At 37.2% G+C, this 21,459-nt stretch overlaps 1 long non-coding RNA gene and 1 pseudogene across 1 annotated transcript; one reads left to right on the top strand and one right to left on the bottom strand.

Moving 5' to 3' along the window:
- Positions 1-9,382: 9,382 nt before the first annotated feature.
- LOC131775069 (uncharacterized) lies at positions 9,383-9,869 on the bottom strand. Its single transcript, XR_009339441.2, has 2 exons — positions 9,670-9,869; positions 9,383-9,446 (listed from the first exon to the last, which is right to left on the bottom strand). It is a non-coding gene; the product is annotated as an uncharacterized lncRNA (long non-coding RNA).
- A 1,071-nt stretch (positions 9,870-10,940) lies between these two features.
- Positions 10,941-20,152, top strand: LOC131775083 (uncharacterized; annotated as a pseudogene).
- The last annotated feature ends 1,307 nt before the right edge of the window (positions 20,153-21,459 follow it).

Below are 21,459 nucleotides of genomic sequence, written 5' to 3'. Positions count from 1 at the left end.
CACGGCTCTCTCCTGTTTGTTGTCTTAGGAAAGAATGAACAAAAAAAGGAAGCTTAAAAAAAGAAACACTCATAAATTTTGTAGTTTATAAAGTGTTTTAGGGAATTTGTGTTTGTCTTCCTTCTTTCCTTTTTACAGATATCTGAAAGCAACATTCCTTTTTCACTTTGTTTTCAGACCAGTCACAAGTGTATCATCTGGGTTCAAATTACAACAATCGTAGAGGAGATTTGGATACAGCTATCAAAAAAGTTTCACCAGTAGAACAGCGGTTAATTTACCAATCGTGACATGTTTGGATTCACTCGTGACGAGTAAATGTGAAGCGTAAATTTGAGATGAAGAAATTAGACTTATGAAAGTGTTGTCAATGATTCCCTTCAACAATCATTTGGCAAAATCATGCTGTTTTATTTGGCGCGCAGGCAACAACTGCACAATCGTATCCCGGTCAGGATACATTTGAATTTGATCAGGGGCACGTGACCAAGAATCAACCAATCATAGAGCTTGTTTTGCTTAGGGAAAGTCTAAGTACACAACAATATACCAAATAGCAATGCTAAAAACATGTTAACGCATAATGTTTATGAAATAAATTTTTAGCCGCTCACCTTTAAAAACTAAAAGATCTTTGGATAGTTAGAAGACCAAAATCACAAAACTGATATAAACTTCTACTGCAAAGCAATGAAGAACGCGAAGAGCTACTGTAAGATTGAATAGGAAAATTATCGGTTAAAAGTAATCATTATAAACGTAATAAGGATGGAACTTGCATTACAGCTTGCCCATAAGAGATCTCAATAACTACTGGAGCTCACATATCATTGATAAGAGTTTGCTGGTTTTAATTTTGCTTCGCTCGATTTTTAAAGCCATCAAGTTACAGAAGGGAGGAACATGTTGCTTCTCTTTCCACAATCAACATATTATTTAGTGAACAAGCGACGAGAATACTTATCAGCTGAGGGTTTTTTCTTTATACAACATTCAAGTCTCCCTACTGACAAGCAAGGTAATGTGAGGGAGTTAGAAGGAAGAATTGCTGATGGTATCATAAATTTAAAAGTTAAAAAAAATGCAGACCTTTAATATTTTGCTGTCCAAATCAAAAATTTATTCCAGTTTGGAAGCTCTCCACAAATATCATTGAATTGTTTGGAATTACAACTCTTTCTTATTACTGAATTTGCTACATTTACTGAACCAGAAAAATTTTTCGAAGCGAGAAAAGAATAACTATTACTAAATTTAGTTTTTTTGCTGGTAACCCTTTCAAAAATAAACACGCTTTGTTTGGGTGATGAGACCAAAAGTGGCGAGAAACAGAGATAAATGCAAGCAGCTCCTGTGAGAACAAAGTGCTAAGTTTGATCGGTCTAAGACAAGAAACTATAAACTGCAGTTGATAATCTCTTGGTGTGAGAGATATCAATATGACTTTCTGTTTCGCCCATAGCGTCGCTGAAAAAGCATTGAAGCGCTTTTCTTTCCACATCAAAAATCGCTGCCCTTGAATTCAATTTCTGCTGCGCCTGATTTGAGCAGGCGCCGAAAACATTTTTTAAATAAAAAGAGGGAGACAGATGGGACTGTAAGCTAATATTTTCTTTATTTTTACTGCTTACTCTTGAACAAAGAGTATTATCTTGTTTCGTATGCTGATCGAAAAACTGAGGAAGCCGAGAGTAAAAGACTGAAATAACGCTTTCCTTGCAAAACAGAGATGAATGCCAATCTGACAAGAGTGAAAAAAAAGTAACAGCTCGATCGGTGAAACTAAGAATCGTTTAGAAAACCTAAAACAGAACAAGGTCGCTCTCTTACTTCCCCGTAATTTAAATAAAAAACATGGCATCTTCGTGTTCTTTTTTTTAAAAAATTTCAGATTTAAAAATATGATTTTCCGGTTCATTCACCGCGTATCTGCTTTTACTCTTTCTCTCCACGACTATGACAACAAAGAATTGTTTAACGTGCATTTTCTCCCTACAGTATCAATATATTCTTCAGCCAACAGTTTTGGAGAATAGAGAAACTTATCAGCTGGACAGCGTCAAATTTTACGCAACACTTCATTTTCTAAAAATATTTATTGAGATATTTGTTACATTGGCAAGGAGACTTAGTAAGATCGTGGAGGTTAAAGGCTTAAAATTAAGTTCATCATTTTATTTTTTCAGACTATATTCAGTTGAGGTCAAGTTTTAAGCAACAAATCTTTGCCAAAATCTAAGATTATTTGGAGGTTAAATCCTCTGGCTTTGAATGTCCAGTGCAAAACATTTCAGTTTTTTAAAGCAGGAAAGATTGTTTATAAATTTACTAACCTTTTACACAAGAAGCTTGTCTTGTTTGATATTCTAGTCGTATGACTGATGAAACCCTAAGCAAGAAACCGAAATAAGACTTCCCCTGCAAAACAAAGATAAATGCAAATAGCTATTGTAAGGAAGACGTCAAAGCTTCTGTAAAATAGAAGTAAAATGGTTAAAAAAAACTGATGAAGATTGAGCTCGATTTGTACAGAACAACAGCAAAAGAAAGCCGTTTAGGAACCCGAAAATCAATCACTCATCATCCTCTCTATAAATTAAGTACAGAGGGTTGAAATATGAAATAGACTAGACTTCCTCGCCTCGAATTAATTTGAAATTTAGCAATACTGTGCGATTTGTGCATACTCTGCGTTTGAACTGACACTGAAAAACGTTAAGCTACATATGAAGGCCAAGGAAACAACATTAGAAGAGCCGGTCCAAACGGAGATTTTAAAAGACGCAACACTTCTTTTTCAAAAAAATGTTTACTGAGATATTTGTTACATTTGCAAAGGAGACTTAGTAAGATTATGGAAGTTAAAGGCCTAAAATTGAGTTCATCATTTTATTTTGCAGACTTTGATCAGTTGAAGTCAAGTTTTAAGCAACAAATCTTTGCCAAAATCTAAGATTATTTGGCTGTTAAATCCTCTGGCTTTGGATGTCCAGTGCAAAACATTTCAGTTTTGTAAAGCGGGAACAACGTTTAATCGTCGAACTAAAAAAAGTGTATGAAAAAAGTGTGATTACGCGATTGTTAGACCCTGTGTTTTTAACTGCATGAGGAACGAGAAGCTATTAAAAAAGTAAACAGAACATTAAATTACTAATTATGTGTTATGAGCTAAACTATTTTACAGGGCTTTCGAGGAAACGAACAAATTGACGACGTTTAGGAAAACGATAGCGACCATTTCATTACATCGACAACCTGGTTCTCAGATTGGGGAGGGAAGAAGAGAAACCCTGGGAACGAGGTTGCGACATCAGTAAATGTTCCAATATTAACGACAGGGATATCCCACCTTAAACGGCTTCAGAGACAGCTATTAGAACAAAATCGGAATCGAGTGAGAACAGGAGCAACATTTTTTTTCTATCTCTGGAGCACATTTCATTGACACACTTCATTATGATCAGTTGTCGTCGTTAACAATTCTAGAGGGTATACAGGACGGCGACAGAGATTTTTTCCCCATGCTCCCGACGAACTTTAAGGCATGACTAAATGAAAGTTCTGATAGAACAGTTAAATAACATTGGCTTAGCCATTCATTCCTCAACGCTGAGCGACTGCAGTTTCGATGTAGGGCGTCTTGCGACTAACTGTCACATCTGAAAGGTCAATATGAACCCAGGTGGAACTCCCATATAGGAATGCCAGGGGTGCTCGTCGGAGAATTTCGAAAACACTCCTAAAAGGTACCAAATCGTGTTTCATGGGCGTGGGCCAAATTCATTTTGAGGTACTAATAATTCCAGAGATATAAGTTATTTACGCAAATACACTAACGGTCTTTACAATTTTTCAGAACGATAACATTAATTTCCTCTAAACTGCAGCATCTCTAGCGGCGGTTGTTAGTAAAAAAAAAGGTAAGAGCCGCAGAACATCAACTCTCGCTTCAACAAGTAGAAACTCGGTTTAAAATTTACATGGCCGTATCAAGGAAGAGCGAATGAATATTATTATTTTGTTGTGCCCTCGATTCTGTGTTGTTTAAATTAAACGGGGAAAATGTTTGTTACCAATGCGGATTAGTTTTATCGGTGTTAAGATCTGTGGCGCTTTCATTTCTGTCATGTTAACGTCCTCTTTGTGACGAAATATATGTTATTTATTCACATCACCTCCTATATTTTGCAGTTTACCTCCGTGCAATCAGCATTCGTGTTTCAATTTGGTTCTACTGTTTCTGCAACAACGTACCAAAATTTTGTAGCGTAACAATTCTTGCACCTCGGCCGCTTGTGTGAATGTTGTTGCGTGACAGGTAAATTTACTCATAATTACACTTTGAGGATCTGAATGTAGGAAAATAGCAATTCGCGGGGTGTTTTGTTTGAGCCATTGTAGGTTTACCGTTCTAAAATGTAACTAAGTCAATGTTAATTTCAAGGGAGGTAAACGTGTAGCGCAAGTATGCAAGACAATATAAAAGAGGTTCTAAAAATCTTGTGGGACGATTCACGATTGCCATCGATCGCCTCTATTGACCTTTACTCAGGTGGTTAGTTGTACGCCGACATGGCTAGAACTAACCTGAAGTATAAAGAAATTTTTTAACGTGACCTTTCTGTTGTACGTTTTCTTTCTCAAGGAAAAAAGGATTTATTTCCAAATATGCAAATATTTTGTTAAAGGCATAATCTGTTACCAGTTGTTTACGTTTAATTGACGTGATTTTCCCAATTTTTAAAGCGTCGGCGCTCGGTCCTTATTGAAAGCCCGGAAATGAATTATATACCTGCTTTTATAACAATATTTCCCATTCCAATAATTCTAAATTTCAAGAGATTTAGTGCTTTACCGGGCAAAGGAAATGTCACTCAAAAAAGTGCACTAAATAAAGAATTTTCAGTACGCGAATTTTAGCGATTGTTGAAAGCTTCCCGTGGCCTAACAATTCAAATCTACAGGTCTTTAAATTGACTCTAAAACTTGATTAACCTTCAAAGAGACATTTCTATGCTTAAAACAGGGTTTTAATGCGATGCGATGCGACCCAGATCAGAGTAAATTGTTTGAGAGGGTATGAGACGTGTTTATTTCTGCTGTTTTCAAGACACGTGGGGTGTTCTAAGTTTTAATTTTTTCTTGTTTTAAAAAGTATGTTTAAGCAAATTAAACCCACCACTATTGTTGGCCTACCATAGGGTATCTTTAAAAAAATTATCAAGGAAATTGGTTTTTTATCACGTGCCACCTCCCGCTCGGTGTTAGTGGACATTCGCTCTTAAATCCTCTGGCTTTGAATGTCCAGTGCAAAACATTTCAGTTTTTTAAAGCGGGAAATATTGTTTCTAAATTTATTTTTTTTACCACTAACCTTTTACACAAGAAGCTTGTCTTTTTTGATATTCTAGTCGTATGACTGATGAAACCAAAAGCAAGAAACCGAAATACGACTTCCCCTGAAAAACAAAGATAAATGCAAATAGCTATATATTGTAAGAAAGACGTGAAAGCTTCTGTAAAATAGAAGTAAAATGGGTGAATAACAAGTTGATGAACCGAAGAGGCAAAAACGGTTACCAAGTATAAAGATTGAGCTCGATTTGTACAGAACAAAAAAAAGGCCGTTCACGAACCTGAAAATCAATCGTTCATCCTCTCCATAAATTAAGCACACAGGGTTAAATTATCAAACAGACTGGATTTCCCCGCCTCGAATTAATTTGAAATTTGGTTATACTGTGCGATTTGTCACTGAAAAACGCTAAGCTGCATAGGACGGCCGAGGAAACAATATTAGACGAGCCGATCCAAACGGAGATTTTATGGCCGTATTTCACCCATTGTTTACATTAGGAACACTAAAAACGGTTACCATCTTTCTGAATCTTAAGACTTATTTTGCCGTAGATAACTGACTCCCCGCGTAAAACGTAAGGTGTAAATCATGTTAGCATTTGTAAACTTCTCATGACGTTAAGGGCACAAATTGGGCATGTCTATTTGATGAAATTTACCCAAGCGGTTTGATTGTTATCCAGCTGAAGGAAAGGTATGAATGAAACGAATTTGACTCAACACGGCAGAAGTACCTATGTTAATGCGTTGGATATTCTTTATCCAAGGGATACAAAGACATTTTGAACGAAAAAAGGTGGAATTTATTGAGAACGACGTCTTTCTAAGGCAATTCATGTTGTGTAAGAATATTAATCAATATAATAATGGTCTATGTAAGAGTAGCACTGATTATAAAGGCACTGAAATATGAATTGGAAAATTGATGAGGGGTCGCATCAATACATCAGCACATTAACAATTAAATATCGTACTTACCTCGACTCTAACTCTGAACGCTTAATTGCTTTGTATAGTGAAGCAGCCAAATTTAGAATTAGAATCAGCAGCATGTATCTACTTTAAGGTTACAAGCGCGTGGTGAATCTCAGCCCACCCCTGAGGGGCGAGATTGAGTATTCATTGTAAGACAAGTCAGGGAGAGGTTTGCGGGGAATCTGACACTAATTATCAGCACCAAAGCCCAGAAAGACCTCTCGTTGGCTCATATTCCTGAAGACCTCATACGTTCGCGTGGGCGTAGAAGCGCTCGTGAGCAAATGCCAATAATGAGGTCTTGCATGCTAGCGTATCCTCCCTCGTAGCCTTTGTTCGCTGTCGTCACGCAACGGGAGGAGAGAGAGAGTGTTGCGTGACGAGACCAAACAATGCCTCTGAAAGAGACAACAGTGAGTATTGCACCAATTCAGTTTATTTTTGCTTACAATTATTTAGACAACAAAGACAATAGACCGCAAAAGACCTATGCCTGAGTTTATTTGGAATGGATTGAAAGGGCTTTTTTTCGCTCTCCATTAAACGATATTTTCGTTGGAATCTTTTGAAATGTAATTTTTTTTCTTGTGCAAAAATGCAAAAAAAGTTATTTAGTGGCCCATCTTAACCCGCCATCAAAACAAAACGCTTGCATGCGTTGCATGCCTATGTTTAAACACTGCCTGCATCACGTGTTAATGCGTCGTTTTACATAAAGCTTTATGCGATTAACGATCTGTCAGCCTGCAAGCTTGTCCTCTTTAGTGCTGCAGCGACGCGAATATCATGAACAATATTTTTTTATATTTATCATATGCATTTGCTTCAATTCTTGAAAATAAACTTGTAATTTCTCATGCATTACAATATCAATGCATTTATAATATCCAGTAAACAGATATGGAAAAAGACAAGCTTTTCAGACAAAGTGTTCAATCCATAGAACGCCAAGTTCTCTCAACTGATTTACGAGGCTATAAGGGAGAATTTCTATCTCCTATCTACTGGAGAAGAATCAGTCTTTAACCCTTTACCCCCCCTAAGGGAGATAGTAAGCACAAGTATCCTCTTCCCTAGGGACAACTAGCTCAAAAGTGAGTGATCTCAGGGGCCCTTTGAAAAATTTTTCTACAGCGATAACTAAGCTCTACAGAAGCACACAATGGAGACAAAAGTTGTAAGAGAATCAATGAATTCTTTTATTCTTGGTCCTTCCCAGGTCAGCCTGTTGTACAAATCTCATGACATCTGTTCCAGTTTCATCAGTCAATTTTTCAAGCTTCAAGCTTTTCCTGCAATTATGTACTTTTTCTTGAAGCTGAAAATTAACAAGGTTCCTGTAAATTAAGTTTACATAACAACCTAACAATTTGTGAAAATCACACAAATCTCAAGCTATATCCAGGGTTATGCTCTTAATAAAATAAACTTTTAAAGCAAATTGGGATTTTTCCCAAGTTCTTTTTTTATTTTTTTTTTGTTACTTTTAAATACATTTGCATAGATATTGCTCCCCTGACACTCCCCAAAACTTTTAGAACAGATGCAAACTCTTAAAAATGACCTTATTATTAAAAATGTTTACATCTTGGATTGCCAAGCTATCAGAGAGGTTTTTTTGATACTTTGACCTGTTTAGCACCTAAAAAGAAGTGCACATACATAACACACACAATCAGCCAGGTCAAAATGTGCTGCAGCCAACAATTTGGCCACCTACAATGAAATAGCTGCCGACTTCACACATGTCAGACTTCTATTCAGGGTAAGATTTGGCCTCTGCTGCCTATTACTATTGCCAGATTGTACATACATACATGTGGGATTAGGTTACATGAGCAAACCTGCACAATTGAAAGAGATCAATGTATTATAACTCAATGAAACATTGATAAATAAAATAAATAAATAGAATTGACAAAAATTAAACTAACAGCAGACAGCACTCTTCCGGCCTTCTAGGCCTGATCAGTGCAGTGATCTTCGATTAAGTGCTTCATTTGGACATAAAACTGAAACTTGGTATAGTTTACGATCATTATTTTTCTTTTAACATTCCTATTCCAGCTGATGTATATTATTTGAATTACAAGTCTTATTAGCATGTTAAAATCACCTATGGACAAGGCATAGACTTTGTGCCAAAATTGCTTTGCATCAAGTACATCATCTAGTACATCATTACCATCTTCAGGTATTTCTAATTTACTTGTGAAAATCACACAAATCATAAGCTATATACAGCATACAATCAGCAGCAAATTATTAAAAAGGAATGTAGTAATCTTTAATAATAAGATTACTTCGTAGCTAAATAACAAATAGCTCAGACAAAATGTGCCACTGATCAGGGATTTGGCGGTCTACAACAAAATATCTGTTAGGCGTCAAGTATGGATGAGGTTTGGCCTCTAACTCCTATTACTATAGCCAGCTTGCCTACTTCTCAAAAACATTTTGACTAGGCTGGAAAAAATGTTTGAGAGAAAAATGGCCATAAAAAGCCAACTTACTGCAAAATAAGAAACATAAAAGTAACACTTCAAACTAATACAGAATATAAGCCTTGCAGGATTTGGCTCTCAATTAAATTAGTTAAAATAGCTAATCTTCAGGTTAACTACTTACTCAAAATGGGCTGACAGCCTGTAATTTGGCCACCTACAATGAAGTACCTTCCACTGACTTCACACCTATCAGACTGCTTTCCAGGAAGAGGTTTGGCCTCTGCTGCCTATAATTACTACAGCCTGCTTGTCTACTACTAAAAAACATTTTGACTGGGCTGTGCAAGTGTTACTAGCATATAAAAAGCACCCTCAGGTAGATTAGAGCAAAGCAGACTTTGTACCAAAACGCTTTGCATTAAGTACATCATTACCCTCTTCAGGTAGTTCTAGTTTACATGTGAAAATCCCACAAATCACAAGCTGTATTACATCGTACATGTTGACAAAGCAATCAGGGGTAAATTTTTCATAATAGGATGCAATGATCTTCAGTATCAAGATTATTTGGTACCTAAATAGTAAAATGTTCGAGAGAGGAATTAACCGTAAACATTTTTTCTTTCTCATCAGCATCGACTTCCAAAAATAATGGATAATGACCACCTAAAACAAAGAAGAAATAAATCATATTTGTGATTTCACAGGGCTTCAATACGAAACAAGTATGCATATTTTTTTTCCTACATCTTATAAGTGGCAGGAATAGCTGAAATGGCCTTCACGTGAACACAACAGAATCCTCTGCGTATGTAACCATCTAAATCTATTTATTTTTAGTCGAAATTACATCCCAAATGTCATGATATTTGAATGAAACTCAGCTTACCTATCTTTCGTTTAGACTTCGAAACTTGCTGCTTTTTTACCACCGTTTCAATGTTTTCTTGTCGTTCAAAAGGTGGTAGAGCCATTGCAGATAGTGATTTTTTTTTTACTTGAGAACCAGATCACAACACCTGAGCCTTTTCACGCTAACATATTAAACTACTGAGATTTCCTTCGCCGCCGTACGCCGCCGTACGCCGCCATTTTATCTTTCCCTAGATACTAGTTCCCAAGCTTCGAGCCCGAAGGTCTCACACATGCCATGAAATAATGCTATTCATTATTTCAGGGCCAATTAGGAAGTAACGATAATCGTTATTTCGGTTTCGAGATCATGTTGGACGAGCTTTGATCACCAAAAGAATTTGGCCCCCCACCATTTACTCGAGGCGTTAACTCCTGTCAGTTATACTTATGGCTTTATTTACTTTTGTTGGATAAAATCAATTCACACGTTTGATATACAAAATATCAATTAGCACGTTTCATGAAATAATAACCCACGGTAGATCTTGCAATGGGATAGTTTACAACATTTGCGGACTTTGCAAAATGAAGTAAAACAATGAAAAAAAGGAATTAAAAAAAATATTCTCTGCCGTGTTTTTCTTGTCAGTATTAAACAAAGTTTAACTCCAGCTGAAACATCGCACTTATTGGAAATCTACCCTATGAACACTTCACTATGCGCTTTTTAAAGTTTCTTTATTAGAGGGGGTGATATCACTCGTAATTAGCGAGATGTTTTTAAATCGATGCGAACCAAATGCTGAAAGAGTGTAAAAATTAAGCTTGCCGCCATTTTGGTGATTAAAAAAACTATTTAGGAGAAGTATTTTATATTTTGGAGCGTTGTCCGTGAAGTTTGCGCGCGTGAGTTTTGAAGCAGTATCAAGGATTATACCACAAGACTGATATTTTTCAGTTGCCATTTAGGAGATGTCAACCTTTCTCTTTTACCGCGGTAGCACGCTATCATCACAATTCACGCAAGCATCAGGTTCTGTGGCACGTAACAGGCAGTGCACACAGCAGATTGTCCTTGTGTGGTCGGCCTGAGAACCAAATACAAATTATCCCTGAATGTAGTTTGTCTAACTCTCGTTTTTCCGTGTCGTAAACGATCAGGAGAGGCCCATTTAGTCGAAACGCGAAAAGATACGAAGATTATCGGGTAGTCACGCTTGTCACACAACCATACCTATTACGCAAGTTACTTGTTCCCAGACTCTTAAAACACATGTTTGTGTGGCGCGCCATTGGGCTCAACTAGCACAAATGTACAAAACGAGAAATTTAGAGTTATAATTACCCAGGAATAGTTAATATCAGAAATGAGGGGCAAATTTGAAATTCAAGTGAACTAAGTACTGCTTTGGCACCGAAACGCGATGGAGGGAAAATCTCCCGCTCCTCAGCCGACTCTCTCGTGGCTAGTTACTCAAGTGTTTGCGCCCTGCCTCGATCATCAGAAGAACTGGTATACAGTCACAAAGGAATCATGTGGAACTATTCCACGATTCTTTTCTCAGAATATCTTTTTCAGCCGTTTTCCAGACGAAATCTTCTCCGTATCAAAGTGGGAATTGTGTGTAATGAGCAGCAATGGCGGGTCGAGGCCGTTCGATGAGTGGGTCCCAGAGAAAGGGGAGACTCTTTAAAGACAACCAGGCTAAGTGTATGTTGTGAGTTCATTTCGACTTTTTGTCGGCCTTTTGCGGCAGCGAGAAATTCCCGAAAGACTCGTTTTAGCTGAATTTTTTGCCAGGATAAAGAGCTACGTGAATGGTGTTTGTGTTCACTCTCGAATTGGCGCCAAAAGCAATGTAGAGCAGACCATACAAAATTTGAATGCAAAAATTGAAAGTCTTGAGCTCGAACTGGAAAAATTGAAATGTACAAGCTCTGCACCATCATCACCCATATCGTTTACGAGCCCAAGCACTTCCCCAAGTAGTGGAAGCTGTAATGGCACAAGCTTTTCGGCAGGATCTTTCCCTAGCTCACATACCTCTGGCTCAAGTACAGAATTTAGTAGATCCCCAAGTAGTATTGAAGAACTTAATGTTAGTCCCTTGGGGCCTATATAGAAGAAAAAACTCATCCAGGAAAGATCTAGGACCATGTTATCTGTGGTCAGTGCACTCTGTGAAAACATGAATGAGTCAATTTCTTCACTGTTTGGTCATACACTCACCCATGGCTTTGAAAGTGAGAAAAAGTGAGTTAAAACACCATTTCAGAGATGGTTCGTCATGTAATTAAGGTTAAAGGAACCCAGAATACTCTTAGAGCATTGCTAACAGAAGAAATGCAGGAAGAGGTGATTAGTAGCATGAGAGTTCCAGACTGGACACTCCTGTATTTGGAGCTGCTCACAAGAACCCCAGATGCTGCGTGGCAGACCCTCCTTAATGTCACACATTTGGGAAAAAGTAGGGTTAGTGAGATTTTGTTGTCTGATTGATTAGTTTTCAAATAATTTTTCAAAATGTTTTGTTTGGCATTTGCTGAACTTTGTGATATCTGACAAAAGAAGTTGCAGGCTTGGAATAAATAGTTTTTACATATTAAGTAGTCAGGTTCAATTCAGATACTTATAATTCTTTTTTGATTGGCTAAGTGAGAACTGTCTAATAAAAACTGGGAATTTCGTGTGTTCTTGCAATTGGCCAGCTATCAATAACTGCCCTTGCTTTTATGACACTCAGATATGGGTCCTTGCTGAGGTCTCCAGTTTACTGTGGACTACTGACTTCTTTTGAAATATGGTGATATTGCTTTGTTATGGTAAACCTCTTTTCCCTCTAAAATGGAGACATAAATTGAGAAAAATAGCAAAATTAGATTACTACTTAAAGCAAACAGAAGAAGGACTAATTCTGCTGTACTTATCATTTTTGTCATTTTTAATTTTAGCAAAACAGTGATACACCTCTTCTTGTTTCTAAAAACCAAATCAAGGCCATCAAAGCACTGGTTTTCAAGGTGACTAAGGAAATCTATAATGTGAAGCACCTTGACACAAATTTTGATGCATATGCTGTTGATCTCTCCATGGTCCTTACTTGGGCAATCAGAGCACAACAACTGCATGGTTCTGACCAAGAAGACATGGAGTTCAACATAAAAATTGATGGTTGTCCTCTGGGCAGTGAGCTGAATGTCTCATTCTTACAGTCTGTGCAGCAGCTGTTACCTCCTTTAATTTATGGGAGTAAATTATCTATAAGATGCAGATACTGGAGAATTATGTGGATCTGTACCACTGCATCCTATTATATGTCCTGTATAGTATGATTGTATTGGGAGTGTGCCATTGTTTTGTTTTTTGTTTTTGTTTTTTTTTTTCAGGAAGGAACCAGGTTTCCGTAGGAATTGTACCTATTGGCTTTAAGGGTAAAATCTCAGAAAGTGCCCTATCAGTCTTTCCTATTGCAATTGCCAATTGCAAGGAACAGAGGTGAGTTCATGGAGCAAGAGCTTGGCCGCTTAATCTTCAATGATATATGATGATTGACTCTTAAATCTCTACCCCCTACAAAGTTGTCTATAGATGTAATGTCTACTTTTGAATTTACAGCTCCTTTCAGCGTGGCTGAAAAATTATGTCTCCTGTATGGTAGGAGGGTGTTTGATATGGCCCGTTTGTACAATGTAATAAACAATATTCATTTTCCTTGACACCTGCAGTCGGACAAGAGACTTCTCAGTGTGAATGCAAGGCTAAATGTGGGGATAACTTGATGTTTGCCTATCCTTAATATTGACAAAAAAAAGATTTCTACCTGCAAGTTAGAATCTTGTATTCCATGCACAGAAGTCTTGTCCTTAGGCCACTAGGAATAGGAATATTGTCTAATATAGGCTAAGTAGTTAGAGTTTCTATGTCTTTTACATGTTTTTTCTGTTCCAGACAGAGTCTGAGATCTCTCATAAATAATCTGAATGTACAGAAGGCCACAATAAAGGAAAAAGGGATGAAAGTGGATGGGAAGAAATACAATATCAGATTTACAGGTAAGCCGAGGGTTAAGGTCAAGTAACCGATTCCTTCTTAAGTGTACTAGATACCCTTATTAAAATGGTAATTAGTTTTCAAATTCCTTTTTTAAATTTTTTATATTTTTAGTCACTATTGACTACAAGGTGCTGTTACTCCTGCTTGTTAAAATCAACAATGAAGAGTTTGTACTTGGTGGACGAGGGTTGTTAGTGGAATTCTGTTTTGTCTGTGATGCTATAAGGGTAGGTTGAAAATTCAAAGCTCTCATAAATAATCTAGTGCTAAACCAACTAAAAGGCAGGAATTATGAATTACTGATTTATGTTTATTACAGGCATGCACCCATCATGGGGCTGATACAGATGAAACCTGCATTGAGAGTTTGAAGTCAAAGGCTAACATAAGCTAAAGGGTGAAATGAAAAATTAGTTATGACATTGTATATGAAGGAAATCTGTTTCTTTGAGTCATGGTAAAAAAAAAGTAAAAAATTTTTACAAACTGCATTTTACTGTACTTTGTGTTCTGAGGTCTATGCTAAGTAAATACATTATTTTTTAAAATATTTTTGATAGTGAGGGTGATTTTCAAATTTTACCGTGTGCATTTTAGTTGCCTGTGTTATACTGAGAGGATATTTTGTGAAGTTTTAGGTGACATGTGGGACATGGAGAAAATATTTTGACCATGTATTTTATGCTGCATTATATATTGCAAAAAATGATAGATACTGTTTGCATGGTGTTTATTGTGTTCTTTGTTTCCATTGTTCTAAGGCCAAAGGGCCTAAGGGATGATTTGGTACTTCTTTTGGAGGGAGACCTGAGCCACATCAACCTGTGTTCACTACATTGTGAGATGTGCAACACAGAACAACTCCTTGGATTCCTTGGTTTATTTGCATATAGAGTTGGTTGCCTTGATCTCCTCAATGCTGCTTAATGTCCAGCTATGGTGCTGAAAGTCAACAAGATTTCTTTGCGCATCAAAGTGAAGGAAAAACATGGTCAACAAACTGGAATTGAGAGAGCAAACATCAAAGCAGCATCATTTTCTGGTGAGTTTTGCAATGGGATTGATGTACACATATTTTTGCATCATGCTCCTTTCACAGCTTTATTAGAAGTGAGCTGAGGTACCATTACAGTTCCTTTGTTTATCAGTAATTCTACCCCTACCAGCTCCTTTTTTTTCCTTGAAATGTCATACTTTTTTGACCACTATTTTCCTGGCTACTTTTAAAATTTCATCTATCTTTCTTCAAAATTAACTAATTCAACTCCTGTACATTTTTAAGGGTAATTTATAATAATTGTTCAGGTCTCATAGTCCCATGAAGAAAATTTCCCTATTAAAGAAGATGCATTTGGTATTGAAATAATATCTAGTGCACTGGTTTGGTAAAAAATATATGTTAATTAATGGAACTGATTAAATTATACATATTCTCTCAAAAACTTGCACTTATGATAATTTCAGGTGGAACTGAAAGACCGATCCTAAAGAACGTAGACAATATTGTCAAGACTGCATTTCCCCTTGATAAAGTATCAGGGTATTACCAAGACAGCAAATGTAGAGGACAGGAAAAGGTCATGGAATATCTTGTCTTCTTCCAGCAAAGAAAGGAAGTAAGTGCGCAATGTTGGTTTTAAGCTTTATTTTGAGCTTAGTATTCAGTATGCAACATTATACTTATGTTTAGATAGGGTGTGTGTTGTCTTCCCAAAGCGGCTTCCTTAATGTAATGTTACTATGAAGCTGTTGTCTTCCCACAAAGGCCTTTCTGAAAAATATCATAATATACTGTGCTGTGAAGAGATAGCCATAAATTTGCTCTCACTGTTTAACATGCATAAAAGAATGTGTGAAAGTGTGAGATGTAATAGTGTGGTATTGTTTGAACTTTTTTTAAAACAAGGAGAAATGTTGAACACAAGCAAAACCAATGGAGTTTGATCAACATTATTGTGGAAGGTTATTGCTGTTTTGCTTTTTGCTCTTTGATATGTGCACATTGAGAGTAGAATGCTGATGCCAGCTGAGTAAAGTTTTCCTTTGTGCTAAGGACAAAGAAGAATTACATTTGGACTTGACCATCGAATATGATGCTTATAACTGGCTTGTTGAATATCTTGATTCTATTTTTGGGAAGGCCTATAAATCAAATTTTTATTTGTTAAATTTTCAGTACATTCAAAGTATACTGGAAAGTAAAGAGTTTGAAAGGGATTATGGAAACTGACAAGAAAAGGTTCCCCTAAACCAATGTCAAGGTATGTGTACTGTAAATTTGCTTTCTGGGTGTTCTGCTAAATTTGCACCAGTATAAATTTCATGTGATTGTTAGCCCGAAATGAAAAAAGTTTGGTGAAGTAGTGGTTAAATTAGTGTTGCTGAAGTGTTGAAAATATGTGTTAGTGAAGTAATTATTTAAATGTAAAAGAGATCAGCCAGAAGTTTTAAATTGGAACTTCTTCAATATACTGTCATGAATCTGATCAAATAGTGGAAAACGACATTCCTTGTCTATTGTTGAGATTTTCTCTCTGAGTGTGTCCCTTGAAGGATTTGTAGGATACCACATTATGTGCAAAACTGACACTATACTGTATTAAAGAATTGAGAACCTTTTTGGATGATGAACACTGATATAATTTTGGCAAGACAAGCAGCAGGAGGCAGCGAAGAAGTTTGCAGAGCTTACACTAGGAATATCAATGATGATGCTGAGCCCAAGAGAAAAAGACGAAAAAAGGGAAAGTTCAGAAATCATCAACTGGTTCTGCATACTATGCAGCAGAATTGTGTGTTGAATTTTATGTTAAGGTAATGTAATCAGTCAGTTCTCTTAAAAATATTCATTTTAATAGCATACAAGATACCTAGAGCCCCTGAAAAATGTCAGTTTGGTGAGACATTGCTTGAACCATGCGCAAGAAAGTGTTCAATAAATATGATGCTGAGAGAATTGACAGTCATGATATAAAAGTAAGAAAACAGGCAATTAGTTACAAATGCCAGTATAAATTTAATTCAGCTATTATAGGTGTAAATGATTTCAGCTTATTTATTTCTTTGTTTTGTGAGAGTATTATTATGATGTGTGACTGAGTTTGCTGCTTTCTGAATGTGGATTGAAACATGTAAACATGTACTATTTAAGAACAGGCCATCTGAAGGTACAATGACTAGGTCCTTTGTAGGTATAATATTGGTTGGGGTACATTCATAGTGTTAGCTATTAATTCATATCTTCAAAACTGAACCCAATTTAAAGCTGTAAAATGATATTATTACTGAAAATTGTTTTGAATAATTTGTTGGGGTGTTTGGATACAGAGTTTTCTTGGATAGCTATAGTATTGTTGGGTATTTCATTTCCTAGCTGACTTGCATGGCTATTAGAAAACATTTTACTGTCAAGGCATTCAGACCATGTGTGGCCAAAGGCAATCGTATAACCAGCCCCTGTTTGTTAATCAAACCATGTAACTACTGAAGTATGATGACAATCCTGATGTGGTAAGTTTGTGTTTTTTATTTTCTATTTTATTGCTTATTTCCAGTGCAAACAATGGGGCTTCCTCCTCAAGAAGCTCTTTGGGATTCACTTGGGCACTGGGGATTATGAGCACTTAACCATTGACCACAGTGCCATGCTTCTGCATCAGTTCCATTCTTTGTATCACTACTCTGGTCAAAGCTTTGAGTCAAGCCATAAATTGCACCGTTAGTTGTTTTCCAGAGCAACTAATCATGATGCATCTGGTGCAAGACAATGATGTAAGTCAATTAATTACAAAAAAAGTCACAAAAACCACCCATCAGAAATTCATATCTGAGACAATTCACCTAATAGAGAGAGGCTGCTAAAAATCTACTTAAAGGAGCCAATTTCATTAACCTTCTAGCCATGCTCATGTAATCAGCCCTCAAAAAATACACAAAAACACTGTACATTTTTCCCATTTCCACTTTTCCAAGTTTAAGGTGATATCATACTAAGAGAACAACAAAACTGCATTGGATTTCACAAATTTAAATTTCTGAGAATTTCAAGTGAGACATTTATAATGTCTGTGAGAGCAAAATCTCTAATTTGGAATAAAGCGTCCGCTTTATTAGGGTTTTCTCCACTATTGCTGAATTCAAATTTTATTTACCCACCATTGATGCAATAATCATTCAAAGTGGGTTAGTTTTCCTTACCACCTGCATGGCTAATTTTTAAGAAACGGCTGCAAATTATTTTAATTTCATCCCCTTTTCTGATTTCACAATTCACTTTGGTAATAAATGTACTTTTCAAATGCTGACCAAAACTCTTTATATTGTATGTTTTGTATACTCTTTTTAGTGGAGCAGAGATTATTGCATTGGTATTCAACCCACTTACTTGGCCAAAGATATTCCTTCCGCGAAGCAAAAAAGTGCCTGATTTCAGGTAGGCTTCATAGTTTCTTTTGGGCCTGACCACCTCTATTCTACCCTTTTAGTGCTTCATTTAATTCTTCACTGAAACCATTGTTAAGCTTTAACACGAGTTTTAGCAGCTATTTCTTGTAAGCAATACTGTTATAAACTTCTTATTACCAGCCAACGGACAACATGAAAACTTATAATGAATGAAAAAAACTCCGCGTTAGATTCTTCATAAGCATCCCCATGAAATGAAAAATGAACAGCATAGTTAACCTGTCCGCTTGTCAATCTTGTAGAAGGAACATACCACGTTCAGCATGTTTAAATTCTAAATAGACTTTGAGACAGAGGCATTTCTTTTCTTCTTAAAATCGTAATTTTCAATTTCACATGTGTTGTACAGGAAAGAAGCATTTTCACTACCGAGGGTGAGGTTGGTCTGCAAAGGACAAGATTCCGTGGTGCAGAGAAACAAAGAACTGGGTTTTTGTAATTGATGACTTGTTTACTAAGGTATTTGGTGATGACTTCGTTAAGTAGGACTATGACAACTCGAAGGGCACTCTAGTGTCAGGAGAGTCCATGTCCAAGATTCATCGCTATGACAACGACTTTTGAGAAGAATTTGATAAAGAGCATGCTAGTCCTGCATTCGATTCTACCTCTGCAAAACAACTAGAATCCCAATTTTCTGAAGCTGAGTAAGCAGACGTGTCCAATGCTAACAGTGCCACCTAGGCACCACACACAGAGGAAGATGTTCCTATGGATTTGTCAGATTCTGGCGGAATGCAGTCACCGCAAACTAAAGTGAATGATGACGTAGAATTTTCTGATTCCAGCCTTGACCAGCTTCCCTGTGCTGCAGATAATTATACCATGGATTTGTGTGATGTTGACGTCATACCATCGACAAAATTTACAAATGCCAATCCAATGGAATTACCCAACTCGGATGCTGACCAAGACCACCCCGAACGCAGCAACAAACAGCCTTCATGTTCCACAGAGACTGATCCAGTTGCTGTGTCGCCAGATGATAGAATACAGCTCCAGTGTTCAACAGAGATTGATCTCCTGGGTGACGTGTCTGCTGCTACAGTTGCTCAAACATCAGATTCATCATTCAGATATCTTTAGGGCCAAGCGCTGTTCATAGCTTGTCATGGAAATTCTCTGACATGCAGCAGCATAGAATACAACTAATGATTCAAATATTGTCTTGGAGTAAGGCACCATGATTTCCTTCACGTCAACTCGTAAACAACCGGGATACTTGTGTACTTAGAATACCCGTATTTAGAAGTGAATGTGTAGAGGAGTACTCTGATAAGAAGTTTTTAAGTTGAACGAGAGTTCTGAAATGCCACAACTTCGCTACCCGTAAACAACAGAGATGCTTGGGTGCATAGAACACCCGTATTTCGGTGTGAATTCGTTTCACCTGGTGTTTACAAGGGTATTTTCACAAGAAATTTACTAAATTGACCCGAGCTTTGAAATACCACATTTCGCTACCTGTAAACAACTGAGATACTTGGGTGCTTGGAACACTCGTATTTCGGTGTGAATCCGTTTCACCTGGTGTTTACAAGGGTACTCTGATAAGAAGATTTTAAGTTGAACGCGAGTTTTTAAATGCCTGAGGTTCACTACCCGTAAACAACCGAGATGCTTGGGTGCTTAGAATACCCGTATTTCGGTGTGAATTCGTTTCATTAAGGCAATTCTGTAGGTTGTTTTATGCAGTAGACTAAGTTGATACCTCGGCCCCGGCTCTAGTAATAGATCTCGAAATAATATGACAAATGAAAAAATTATAGAACGCGTAGCGTGAATTTAAAATTTTCAGGAGTAAACAGAAGTAGTTATACTAATTCTGCAAATTTGTTAAAGGAAGGAAATCATTTCAAGTTGTGTCTTAAACTTGTGACCGCTTTTAGTTATAATAAAATAAATGTAAATGTGACTCCGTTTGCGTTGAGCGACACGTGCCACGTTCTCGAAATTGTTACGTCTGACTCACGCACTACCCTCGTACACGCGCTATGGAATAAACAAGCTATTCTCTCAAAAAAATGAAATATTGCAATTGAAAATATTCTAACAGCTTAAGGTGATGTTACACCATAAAATTTAGACGACCACTTGCACTCATTATTTTTGTTGTGGCAGCGTGTTGAGAAAACTAGAAGACATAAAGACACTTGCCCGCAATGTCCTTGTTAAGAATTTTCAGCGCTAAGTGACACGATTAAGTCGTTCCGTGTAAAATCAACTTTATGCCGAAGTTGTGGTTGAGCATGTAAAGATAACATAAGGAAATTTTCAGAGGGGATTCCCTGTTTAGTGGTTCACTAGTGAAATACTTTCCCAACGTAATACCGCAGACATTTTGCCGTAGCCACTGCTCTCATACATGTCCGGCCACCAGATCACTTCAAACTCTCATGACGGCCGACTCTCGCAACTGACGTGTTACTGGCTTCTGCACGATACACGCTTTTTGGTCGTTCTGGCACGTTTAATAGCTGCATGAATGGCGTTCTCGGCCGTTTTGATGTCGTCCAATTCAACTCAACTCAACTCTATTACCGCACCAGGCCTGTGCTTTCTGTATAGTAACGCAGATCGAATTGCTGTCATTTGAAACATCTTGAAAGAAATCCGTCTCGTACTTGTATGGAATATAGGAGCTCTCCAGTGACTGGTGTCTTTGACCGAGTACTCTGTTGGCTTGCCCAGATCGGCTAGAAACTGTCTGAAGAACTCAGCTGGAACGAAATTGAACTCCTGTTTATGCCATTTTTCTGTATGTTAAAGAACAAAGTGAAGTCAATGGCAACCTCGAGCTCCTCAAAACACAGCACCACTACGTGCGACGCTCACACAAACATGTAAAACAGATGATATATAGACGTATGATATTCAAAATTACCTCGAGCTCTTGGGTGGTGAGCATTGTTGATTCCTTTCAGCACACTTTCTCTCCATGTTTTATATGCGTGATACGGTCCGGTCCTCTTGCTTATTCTTTGTGGTTTTGGAAGTGGCGCTTCGATACCTTCACTCACAAAGCTTATTCTCTTCGGTAAAGTTCTAATTGAATGCGACTTAACCAAGTGCTGTTTTAGAGCGAAGCTTGTGTTGAAACGTTTTTCGCATTTATGGCACGAAACCTGGTAGATTTTCGAAGTCATATGGTAACAAAGGGCGCTACAGATGCAAGCTCTATTAGCGCCTTTTTAAGTTGCTTTTTGATTGGCTATGGAAACTTGCTTTCCAAAGGTTAACCTCGTGTATCAATAGCTAAATATGATTGATCAAGCATATCAGCATGCGAATAACTCCCTCAAACAG

The sequence above is a fragment of the Pocillopora verrucosa genome, chromosome 12 (genome assembly GCF_036669915.1).
Source record: "Pocillopora verrucosa isolate sample1 chromosome 12, ASM3666991v2, whole genome shotgun sequence".
NCBI classification, from domain to species: Eukaryota; Metazoa; Cnidaria; class Anthozoa; order Scleractinia; family Pocilloporidae; genus Pocillopora; species Pocillopora verrucosa.
This window is presented reverse-complemented; position numbering and strand designations above follow the sequence as displayed.